This window comes from Scyliorhinus canicula, chromosome 15 (assembly GCF_902713615.1).
Source record: "Scyliorhinus canicula chromosome 15, sScyCan1.1, whole genome shotgun sequence".
In the NCBI taxonomy this organism is placed as follows: Eukaryota; Metazoa; Chordata; class Chondrichthyes; order Carcharhiniformes; family Scyliorhinidae; genus Scyliorhinus; species Scyliorhinus canicula.
This window is the reverse complement of record NC_052160.1, coordinates 13583618-13596635: the sequence shown is the minus strand read 5'-3', so window position 1 is coordinate 13596635 and position 13018 is coordinate 13583618.

The following is a 13018-nucleotide window of genomic DNA, read 5'->3' as shown; positions in this document are numbered from 1 at the left end:
AATTGAGCAAGGCCAGAAAAAGGCAAACCAAGAACCAGGCTTGATTTCTGGAAAAGTACGAAAGTTATGCTAAATCTTAATTGAACCTTTGTTAGACCATTCTTACTGACTGCAGTTCTGGCTGCTATATTATAGAGAAGGTGCAGAGATGATTGACCAAGAAGAGAGCAGAAATATATGATTAAACGTAGGTCAGGCTTTTTCTCTTTCGCTGGTTATGGGGATGATCTAATAGAGGTCTTTAAAATTACGAAAGGCTTTGAGAGAGTGGATACAGAGCGAATGTTTCTTGTGGGAAGAGCGTTACTTGAAGGCCATCAATAAAAGATCATTGTCGCTAAACCCAAAAGGGAATTCAGAAGAAACTTCTTAGCTGGAAAATGGCGAGTGTGTGCAACTTGCTACCACGGAGTGGGTGAAGCAAAATGCGCCGTTTCGGTGCCATATCTATTAGGTTAGAATCATAGAATCCCTACAATGCAGAATGAAGCCATTCAGCCCATTGAGTCTGAACCGACCCTTCATACGAGCACCCTGCTGCAGGGATTTTATTTTGTCCATTACATGTTACAGGTAGGACAAATTACATTAATGCTGGTCCCCTCATTTTCTGCATAGCATATTCAAAAAAAAAAAGCTGATTTTGGTCATCACCACCGCATCTAAGAAAACTAATGCTCAATTCTTGATACTTTTCAAATTTAAAGATCTCAAAGTCATCTTATCTTGCATGATTTGATCTGACAGAAGTACAGTCGACAATGCTATTGCATACGTTGCATACGTTGCAAATTTGATCTAAAGCTATCTTGATAAAGTACATTTTTTTTTGCTAGCCTCTGTGTTCAACCTCGACAATTCTTTATTGTTGAAATTGGGGGTGGTGCAGTGGCTAGCACTGGTGCCTCAGGATGCCAAGGACCTGGGTTCGATCCTGGGTCACTGTCCGTGTGGAGTTTGCACAGTCTCCCAGTGTCTGCGTGGGCCTCATCCCCACATCCCAAAGATGTGCAGGGTAGGTGGATTGGCCACACTAAATTGCCCCTTAATTGGAAAAAACTAAAAAGAAATATTGAGAATTGTCTAAATGTAATAATAACCTGGTAAAGAAAAGCAGAAAATGCTGGAAAAACTCAAGTCTGGCAGTCTGTCTATCGGCGGGAGAAGCAGTTAGTGCTGACTCCATGCGATTCTTCAGAGCTGACGAGAGGTAGAACCTTTCACGTCTTGTTCTCTCTGGGGACTGCCATTAGCACTCTTTCCCCTTGGTTTCTGTGGCCATTAGCACCCGGTTTCCCTGGGTTTCTGTGGCTATGGCTCATCTTTCATTCTCACTCCACAGTATAAATATTTCCCACTTTGTTAGCTTTGACAAAAGAGTCATTGGACTCGAAACGTTAGCTCTTCTCTCCCGACAGATGCTGCCAGACCTGCTGACATTTTCCAGCATTTTCTTTTTGGAGAGGTAGAACCCCTACTGACAAGGTGGGTGAGCGGTTATTTGGTGATTTTCTTTCCTAATTATTTTTAAATATTTCCATCTATCTTCATCATCTCCCACTATGTTTTCATACGTTCAAACTGAAACTCCTCTGGCACCTACACCTTGTTTACTTAAATAATAATGCGTAACGTGTGAGCCTAATCCTTCAGATGGTGAGGCCATTCGGTCACAGGGTTGCCATGGCTCTGTATTTACATATCCATTCCAATACACAGCCCAAACTTTGTAACACTGACTTCATGGCAACAATTTTCATTTATATCCCATTAGTGTGGAAAATTCCCTAAAGCATAGTTACAGAGTAGTGGGTGGGGGAGAGCAGGATTAAAAGAACTGGTTGGCATAAGTGTTGAGTGAAAACTAAAGAGTAACTAAAAATTATGGATGATGAGTTTTTAAAATATATATAACAATTTAGAGAGGGAATGCCCAAAAACACAGGTGCGGACGGCCACAGCTGGGAAGCCGGAGGGACTGAAGGATGTAAAGGAGGACACACGGTTGGAGGTGGTTGCAGGGGATAAAGGGGCAAGGTGATGGAGCAATTTGAAGCGAGGACAAGGATTTTTAATGTTGGGGATGATATCGATGCGGGTGATCAAAGGTATTGAACTGGATTTCACCCAGTATTGCAATAATTTTATAGTTACTGCATATGAGGCATATTGAATATTTAAGATTCACTCCAGTAATGCAAATCTAGCATCTTGCAAGGTACAGCCACAAAAACAGAAAGATGGGACAGGGACAGAGGAAGCAACATCAGGGGTTTGTTGTTTTAAATATATATATCTACGGTGCATTTCCCCAACTCCTGGGGGACAAAAAGAATCTCCATTCAACGAATCCATGGCTTTGAAATGCAATGTAGTACTTTGCGCATGTTCAAGTATTACAAAAACATGTGCCGTGTGCTATACAGATTTAATAGAGTTAGGTATTTAATTTCTCTTCCCTCAATACATAACAAGACAGATGATGCTGACCTACACAGATCAAGAATGTCCAATGGCTTGGTGTTTAATGGGCTCGTCTCCACTGGCCCCAGGATCCCACAGTAAGGATACACAAAGAAAACAGGATTCGGGTTCCTAGCCTTGATCGGCAGAGAACTGGGTAGCTGTAAGGAGGCCACTGTAAACTAGTCCCCCGTAAACTAGTCCCCCTAACATATTCCCCCCCCCTCCCAAAAAGATATCGTGCCTCATTACAGAAGGGGCGGCACAGTGGTTAGCACTGCTGCCTCACAGCACAAGAGACCTGGGTTCAATTCCAGCCTTGGGTGACACTGTGGGTTTCCTCCCACAGTCCAAAGATGTGCCGTTTAGGTAGATTGGCCTTGATAAATTGCCCCTTCGTTTCTAAAGAAGCGCAGGTTAGGTGGGGTTATGTGATCAGAGTGGGCCTACTTAGGGTGCTCTTTCAGAGGGTAGGTGCGGACCTGATGGGCCGAATAGCCTCCTGCGCTGTAAGAATTCTATGGTTCTAAGACAAATGGTCTCTTCTGTGGTCTGCTGTAAGGCCGCCAGTGACCATGGAGTAACATTTCTCTTTGTACTTCTTGCTTTAGTGGGGGGAATAGAAAGAGAGGGAAAAGGTTATGTTGTCGTAGATTCTACTTCACTAGGATCACTTTTTGCTGCATTTTTACCAAGTATCTCACATGAGGCCCAAACAATTTTATAAATGTACAGAAAAATCACCATAAAAGAACTTAAAAACGATGGTCACATTTATAGTGTGCCCTGAATAATTTTACCCAGATCAAGAAATGTGATCTTAGACCAGTACATTGGATGCGTAATGTGGAAGAGTGATAAAAGCAGATACCACACAATAAAATCAGCATGCCGGATAGGAATCGCATATCTGTCTGCTCCTTGTGTACACCCATTAATGTTTCCATATGTGCAACAATTCATTTCATAGCAGGAAAAAAAAATAAGATTCAGATTTCTTCGGCCAGTTCCCATGCTAGATGAATTGAGAATGGATGCAGTGCAGAATGCAAACCAGGCCTGGTCCCCATTCAAAACTTGTCACCTCCACTTGAACTGTGAAAAGCATGCAGCTGTACGAGAGATGTCCTACTTCTGAATCATTGAATCCCTACAATGCAGAAGGTGGCCATTCGGCCCATCGAGGCTGCGCCAACCCTCCGAAAGTGCGCCCTATCCCCCTAACCCTACCTAACCGTTGGGACATTAAGGGCCAATTTTAGCATGGCCAAGCCACCTCACAACTTCGGACTGTGGGAGGAATCCCACACAGACACGGGGAGGATGTGCAAATTCCACACAGTCACACGAGGTCGGTATCGAACCCAGGGTCCTACTGCTGAGGCAGCAATCGGACAAGCCTCGAGGAAAAGCAAAAGTACTACACACACACACACAATCAATCCGGAAGCAACGCATATGTGATGGTGCATTAATCACTCTGGTCAAAAGCAAATGAAGTGATGAGTTTATGATAAATCACATTGGTCCACCTGCACATTTTCTAGGGAATTGGCCGAGACAGATATTTTGGCAGTTTGTCAGGATATGGTACCTCTTAAATCACTGAACTCGTAAATTTTGTGTGTGAGTAGAATCAGTGAGGTCAGGACTTGGGGTAGTTCCAATTCATACACCTTGCGTTTAGTTTTCCAAAAGGATATCCAATTCAGCTGATTACTAGATACGTTTACTTCAGTTGGGAGGGTAGATTGGAGGGGTTGGCACTGTTATCCTTGATGAGAAGAAGGCCAAGTGGAGGTCAGACAGTGATGTTGAAGATTGAGGGCAAATTAGATGGGGAGAAACTGTTCCCGCTTGTATAATGAGAGGGCACAGATTTTGTTTTTGCAAAAGAAGCAAATGTGATTTGAGAAAAACCATTTCCAAATAGTGAGTGATTCAGGGCTGCAATCCACTGGCAGGAAGTGTGGTGGAGGGCAGGTTGAATTAAGATATTTAAGAGGAGATTAGATGATTATTTGAATAGAAACAATGTGCAGGGGCACTTTATTGTCACAAGTAGGCTTACATTAACACTGCAATGAAGTTACTGTGAAAATCTCCTAGTCGCCACATTCCAGCGCCTGCTTGGGCACACAGAGGGAGAATTCAGAATGTTCAATTAACTAACAAGCACATCTTTCGAGACTTGTGGGAGGAAATCGGAGCGCCCGGAGGAAACCCACACAGACACGGGGAGAATGTGCAGACCCCGCAGTGACCCAAGCCGGGAATCGAACCTGGGACCTTGGAGCTGTGAAGCAACAGTGCTAACCACTGTGCTACCGAATGTTGTCCAGGTCTTGCTGCATATGGACACGGACTGCTTCAGTTCTTTTTGCAAAAATTGCAAACTGTTCTTACTTGAAGGTTGCTGGACTGCAGTTTTTGAATTCGGCAGAGAGAACGTCACACTTTCCGTAGGGTCCAGGAAGGCTGAAGAATCTTTGCCCACTTAAAAGTTCCTGTTGTTGCCGTTTCCACTTTAGCAGAACCAAGTGGATAATGAGTAGGAAGTGACAAGAGCAGAACTTTGCTCCACAAATACATCATAAATACATAGTTTCCTTCAGAGAGGAAATATTCCAGAACAACTCGTTTACATTAGGTCACTTTGAGCATTCCCTAGTTGTTACTGCCAGAGTTTAATGAAACATTATACCCAGCAGGCGAACACCACTCAAGGTATTTTTCAAATAACGACTTTGATATTTATTGAAAGCATTTAGAAAGCAAAGAACATTTAGCATTTTTGAAAAATGTTAATATGTTTTTGAAAAGAATCAAATGAAAAGGGTGAGCTAGTCTCTGCTCCGACTAAAATACATCAAGCTGGCCATTTTTCTTCCTGATTGCTGGGTTGGAATCCAGATACACGCAGTTTTTTTAATAGGGAAACATGGGGCGGCATAATTAAATCTGATATTCCTCGACAGTGATTTTACAGATTAGCCTTCTGCTTTTTCGCAAATTTATGTTACTCTCCAAATCACGCTCCGCGTTTATGGATCTGCAAAACATGCCCAACCATGTTTTAATATCGCCTGACAATCCACAGCACTTTTAAAACAAATATTTACAGTAAAAAAGATTTAAACTCGAGTTATAGCTAATTAGAATGTAACGTTAACTTCATAACTGGTCTTAGAAATTCAGCGGGAACCTCACTATAAACCCATGTCACACAGCGAGTCAATACTTGCACCCCTCAACGGCACGAGAACCAAACCAAATCATAAATGGATACAGCACACTGCTGAAATCCTTCATTTTATGTAATTTGTAAACAAATACATTTTTCACCTTTTACTGTATAAGCAGAACGCATTAATCAAATGACCATACTTGGATCAACTGTCTTCAATGGGAGAATTGTAAATATATCATATCCCACAGATTTTTCATTTGTTACACTCCAGAATCTGGATGCATATCCTGAATTGGGTCACTGCAGCAACTGCACATTGTTCAAGGTTTGATCTTTTTGATAGCAATGACCTCATGTCCCTTCTGAGCTGGCCGCCTGCTCCTTCAAACCCATTAACACCCTTTCTTCCCTCCTGGCACTAATACCGTAAATGGTGTCCTAGCCTGGATTCTCTCATAAACCACCTTCGTCACACATCTACTCAAAAACCACTGGCCTAGCATGTCCACATACCAACCTAAACCTCCCCTCTGCAAAGTCCTGCGACGTGATTTTGCCCCCTAGATCCAGGGGCACCCTGATAACCAGGGGTTTAGCACAGTGGGCTAAACAGCTGACTTGTAATGGACAACAATATCAGCAGCGCGGGTTCAATTCCCATATCGGCCTCCCCGAACAGGCGGCGGAATGTGGCGACTAGGGGCTTTTCACAGTAACTTCATTGCAGTGTTAATGTGACACTAATATTAATATTAAAAGACATGCTCTGTAGCAGGTGCATTATTCTCTCATTCTCCTCGACCTCTGTGGCCTGTGACATAATAAATCACATGATCCTCAGCCAATGCCTCTCCTCCACTACTGAGCAGGGCGGGACAGCTGCTATTTGGTTCCACTCTTCCAAATCCAATCATAACTGAAGCACCTCCACAATAAAATCTGCTCTTCGTCTTCCAAATTTTCACCTGAATGGAATCTTAGAATGGTGCAGCATTGGAAGAGGCCATTCAGCCTGGAAGAAAACATATTTATTTTCTTTATTCCTTCCTGGGATATAGGCATCTTTGGCTCAGCCAGAATTTGTTGGGCATCCCTAATTGCCCTTGGATTGAACATTTCAAAGGACAGTTAAGGCGCAACCCAAGAAAGCTCAACAGTGCCTATACTTCCTCAGGAAACTCGACATGTCCACACTGACTCTTACCAACGTTTACAGATGCACGATAGAAAGCATCCTATCTGACTGCATCACAGCCTGGTAATGGCAACTGCTCGGCCCAGGACCGCAAGAAACCGGAGTCATAAACACCGGCCAGTCCATCACACAAGCCTGCCCCCATCCATTGACTCCATCTACACCTCCCGCTGCCTGGAGAATGCAGGCATTATAATCAAAGACCCCTCCCACCCAGCTGACTCACTCTTCCAACTTCTTCCATCGGGCAGGAGATACAAAAGTCTGAGGACATGCACGAATAGACTCAAAAACTTCTTTCCCGCTGTTACCAGACTCCTAAACGACCTTCTCACTGACCTGATTAACACTACACCCCTGTATGCTTCACCCGATGCTGGTGTTTATGTATTTACATTGTGTACCTTGTGTTGCCTTTTTCTATATTTTCTTTTTCTTTTATTTTTATGTACTAAATGATCTGTTTCAGCTGCTCGCAGAAAAATACTTTTCACTGTACCTCGGTACACGTGACAATAAACAAATCCAATCCAAGAGTCAACTTTATTAGTTTGTGTCCAGAGCCACATGTAGGCCAGACCAGGTTAGGAAGGCAGGTTGCCTCCCCTAACAGGATATTCGTGAATCCAGATGGGTCCTTACAAAAAATACTGGTGATTGTTCCATTGTCACCGTCGCTGGAAGTAGCTTGCCCCTGACTCGGATTACCCCCTCCCACTTTCTCGTTACCGTCTCAGTCTGCTCACGTAGTTTACAACTTCTCCTCACCAATCCCATATCCTGTCCATCACAAAGATTATCCCCTCTCACCCCTGCAATGGAACACACTGCACCTACATCTGCTACTGGATCCCTTATGCCCTCCAACACTTTGGCAGTTGCGGCTCTACACTCTCGCTTCCGAGGTTGTCGTCTCAAATCCCAATTCAGTGCTCGAGCACAGAAATCAAGACAGCCACTACAGTGGAGTACAGAGAGGCTACTGCCCCATTGGAGGGGCTGCATTTCTGATGTGACATTAAAACAAGGCCCTGTCTGCCCTCTCGGGTAGCTGTAAAAGATCTCATGGCACAATTTCAATAAGAGCAGGGAAGTTTTTGCGTCCTGGACAATATTTACCTCTCAAATCAACATCACAAAAACAGATAATCTGATCATTACCACACTGCTGCTTGTAGGAACTTTCTGTATGCAAATTGGCTGCCACATTTCCTGCACTGAACAGTTCAAAAGTACTTCACTGGCTGTCAAGTGCTTTGGAACATCCATTGGCCATGAAAGGTACGATTAAAATACATTTGTGCCACCCCAGACTCATTATACTCTGCTAACTGGCATACCACCTTCCACTCTCCAGAATGCACCTAAATTCTGCTACATGTAACCTCTCCCACACCAAGACCTGCTCACACATCACTCACCACATGTTGATTTATGTTCTCCCCCCCCCGATGGTATTTAAACTTCCTCAAATTATTTTTCCCTCCCATTAGACCATACAACACAGGAACAAAGTTATGCTACTCAGCCCATAGAGTCTGCTCAGCTCCAGGATCCCAGGTTCGATTCCCGGCCTGGGTCACTGCTTGTGCAGAGTCTGCACGTTGTCTGCGTGGGTTTCCTCCGGGTGCTCCGGTTTCCTCCCACAAGTCCCGAAAGACGTGCTGTTAGGTAATTTGGACATTCTGAATTTTCCCTGTGTTCCCAAACAGGTGCCAGAATGTGGCGACTAGGGGATTTTCACAGTAACTTCAATACAGTATTAATGCAAGTCTACTTGTGATAATAAAGATTATATTATTATCTTGGTGTTAAAGACACTCAGTGATTTGGCCTGCACAACCTTCTGCAGCACACAGTTCCACTGATTCACCACCCTCTGGCTGAAGAAATTCCTCCTAGTCTCTGGGGGCAGCATGGTGGGGCAGTGGTTAGCACTGCTGCCTCATGGCACCGGGGTTTCAGGTTCGATCACGGCCCCGGGTCACTGTCCATGTGGAGTTTGCACATTCCCCCGTGTTTGCATTGGTTTTGCCCCCCACAACCCAAAGATGTGCAGGGTAGGTGGATTGGCCACATTAAATTGCCCCTTAATTAGAAAAAATGAATTGGATACAAATCTCTGTTTTAAAGGGTCATCCACTTAGTCTGAGATTGTGCCTTCTGCTTCTAGTTTGTCCTCCAAGTGGAAACATCCTCTCCACGTCCACTCTATCCAGGCCTCGCAGTATATTTTAAGTTTCAATAAGATTCCCCCTCATCCTTCTAAATTCCAATGAGTACATCTTATAAATTAACCTTTCCTCCGACTCTGGGCTCTTCCCTACATCCTGGTATTGGTGGCAGTGCTCCACTCTCTGGACTTCATAACAGTAAATTCCTCGACTGCTCAACCTCCCCTGTGACCAAATGTTTAATCGCCTTCTTAATATCAGATCTCCTTTAAGGGGAGACGGTGGCGCTGGCTAATGCTTTGGAGACGTGGGTTCAAATCCCACCGTGGCAGCTGGGGGGAATTTAAATTCAATGAATAAATCTGGATTATAAGCTGGTCTCATTTTTTTTTTTTTTTTTAAATAATTTTTATTGAAATATTTCGATACAAACATTTACCCCTACTACATTTTAAATTATAACACAACAAATCCCCCCTGGAAAATCCTCCCCACGCCCTCCCCCGCGCACACCCCCCCACCCTCCACCCCCCCCCCCCCCCCCCCCCCCCGCGCTACCAGTCTAGCAACCAAACCGTTTTTCCCTTTCTGCCGATGGCCTCGGGCAGTCATTGCCCGCGACCCCCCGCTGACGTGCTAAGCTGGTCTCATTAATGGTGACCATTACAAATATCATCAATTGTTCAACCCATCTGATACATCAATGTCCCTGCAGGAATAGAAATCTGCCATCCTTAACCTGTCTGGCCTCCATGTGACTCCGGGCCCTCCAAAATAGCAATTGCGTTGAAGGGTAATTGGGGAATGGGCAACAAACGTACCATGAATTAATCATTTTTCTAAATCTCCTCCTTTGATTTGTCACCTACCCCCACTACCGGCCTACGCTTGTGAGAAATTGATCAGAACATTTTGGTGCTAGCTTAAAGCAAGTTGTTGGTGTAATCCAAAGTTCGATGGCAGAACTTTTTTGGGGGGGGGGGGGGGGGGGAGCTGGCATTCTCGCTTGCCAACATCCATCCCACAACCAAGATGACCAAAACTAATCAGTCGTCTAATCTGCTATGTCTGGGACGTTGCAGAGTGTAGAAATAGCTGCCATTTTTGCCTATATGGCAACAGCAGCCACATTCAAAAGTAATTAGTTGGCATTGGTACAGTTCCTGCAGACATGAAAAGCGCTAGAAAGAGGCACTATTTCTCTTCAATTATCCAGCTACAGATTACACATTCCCTTTTCTAAAAAAAAAAAATTACAAACCTTCTCTAAAAGTAATAACCTCAACCCAGTATTAGAAACAGTTGAGTCCAATGCTGAAGAAATATTAGCTCCATTACCAGCTTCTTGCCAAACAAAATGATTCTGTTTCAAAAAAAACAAGATGAAAATTGATGAAAAAATAATTTGGCCAATGCTGCCTGCACATAAGGTCTCCTGCACCTTCAGAGTTTCTCAAATGTTCACCGGGGAATATAACCCTTTTTAAGGAAGCAGAGATTTATTAACTTGCACTCGTGTTCCAAGTAGACAATAACTCAAAAGACACTCTCAGTCAGCATTTAAAAGTAGCAAATATCCACTAGCCTTTTATTTTGACTCGCAAACACAAGGGAACAAGATACATGAAGAGCTGTTCTTTTAAAACCGAGCTTTTATAATAAGAAAACTTTTTAAAATATGTTTCGCCTGACTGTTTCAGAGAACTTTACCAGGAATGCAACGACATCTTTGTCCTTCAGCTCCATAAATCAGGAGTCAGAAATGCAGGCGACTGTGGTGATCTGAGGACTACCTGAGCTCATAATTAACATAGAACATACAGTGCAGAAGGAGGCCATTCGGCCCATAAAGTCTGCACCGACCCACTTAAGCCCTCACTTCTACCCTATCCCTGTAACCCAGTAACCCCATCTAACTTTTTTTGGACACTAAGGGGCAATTTAGCATGGCCAATCCACCTAACCTGCACATCTTTGGACTGTGGGAGGAAACCAGAGAACCTGGAGGTATCCCACGCACAGACGGGGAGAATGTGCAGACTCCGCACAGTGACCCAAGCCAGGAATCGAACCTGGGACCCCGGCGCTGTGAAGCCACACTTGTGCTACCGTGCTGCCCTAATGCTTAGGTATTATTTCTCCAAAAGGATATTGTGTGTATTTTAATATATCTGACCCAAGCAGAACTCAGCAGCTGCAGGGATTCGAGGCTGTCGGCAAAAACCTTTTCAGAGATACTTTCCCCCCCTGATGATTGGACAAGATGAGGAGAAGAAATAGAGTACTGCGATTATTCATGCTGCTCTTCTCATTTCCTACACACAAATTAGTAACTAGGTTTACTAGTTACTATCAATGTTCGTGAAGTTCTATTACATAATACTGTGGCTTTTGTTTTTAAAAACTCTTGCCGTTCAAAGTGTTACATGTGGGATCAAACTGTGCAACATTTCAAAAAGTAACCACTTCTCTCCCAAAGCGGAGTATCCAGCAAATATCAAAAACACTGTAAACCCAACATTTGCAGGGTTTCTACCATTCAGATCCTTCAGGAATCACTGGCCGCAGGTCATAAACTGAAAAGGTTTCTGGTACCCATTACAGCAACAACTGCTTTATATATAGTTCATTTTAGATAGAGGACTTCTCCAGATATTTAATTAGGGGCAGAATGCAATAAAACTCTCCACGGAAATAGACACTAGAATGGATACCACGACATAGACCTGACTGGGAAAGATGACCGGTATGAACCCTTTTATTGGGCTAACTGAACGTGTCACGGAGCAACACTTGTAACCAAGAATCTGAGATTATGGAAATACAACCAATAGGGTTTTTTTAATAGATTTAGAGCACCAATTTTTTTTTCCAATTAAGGGGCAATTTAGCGTGGCCAATCCACCTACCCTGCACATCTTTGGGTTGTGGGGGCGAAACTCACGCAGACACGGGAGAATGTGCAAACTTCACACGGACAGTGTCCCAGAGCCGGGATCAAACCCGGGTCCTCGGCGTCGCAGTGCTAACCATTCTGCCACCGTGCTGCCCTACAACCAATAGGTTTAAGGCAACTGGTGATAGATACATCAATTTTGTGACTTTTTTGGTACAATACAAAAAGGTTTGTCACAAAAAATACACCTTTCACATACAACACAATTCATCGGTCAAAGCTTTGCTACGGTCTATAGTTACCTAGTAGAATCAGTTACCCTTTCCATTTGGGATTTTTTTTCAGAACCTGGATAACTGCCAGGTTGGAACTGGTAATCCAGAAAAGAAAAGGAAATAAAAACATCTGCTGGCGAATCAGGTATGCAGGAACTTTATAACCCACTTTGTCAGGACTGATTTCGTAGGAGCTCAACCACAAACAGAGATCATGTGCAAGTTTGAGCTGTTCAATATTGTAAGTAAACTGCCAGAAATAAGCAATAGGTTAGTCCCACCTCGAACCCTTCGTCTGATATATTCCACAATATTCCTGCACCTAACCAGACACCCGGAGAGTCTGCACATTAAAATATCTGAGCAAAGAAAATAGCAGCAACAATTTAAAAATCCATAAATGTTGACGAGCGAAACACAGACATATGCGACGTTCCCCAACACCTCACCAATCTGGGGTCAAATGATAAAAAATACATGATTTGGGATAATAATAAAATTATGTAATTTGCAGCAATCGATACATTTTAAACTGTAAATACATCACCCGCAGAGAAACTTCAGAAAAATAACCAATCAATTCCCCCCCCACACCCACCAACGCTCCACGCACCACCACTCCGCACATTCTCCACCCCCACACACAATCCCCCCCACCCCCACACACTCCCCCCCCGACCCCACACACTCTTCCCCCCCACACACTCGGCCCCCCTACACCCCCACACGCCCCCCCTACACCCCCACACACACCCCCCCACCCCCACACACACCCCCCCACCCCCACACACACCCCCCCACCCCCACACACTCTTCCCCCCCACA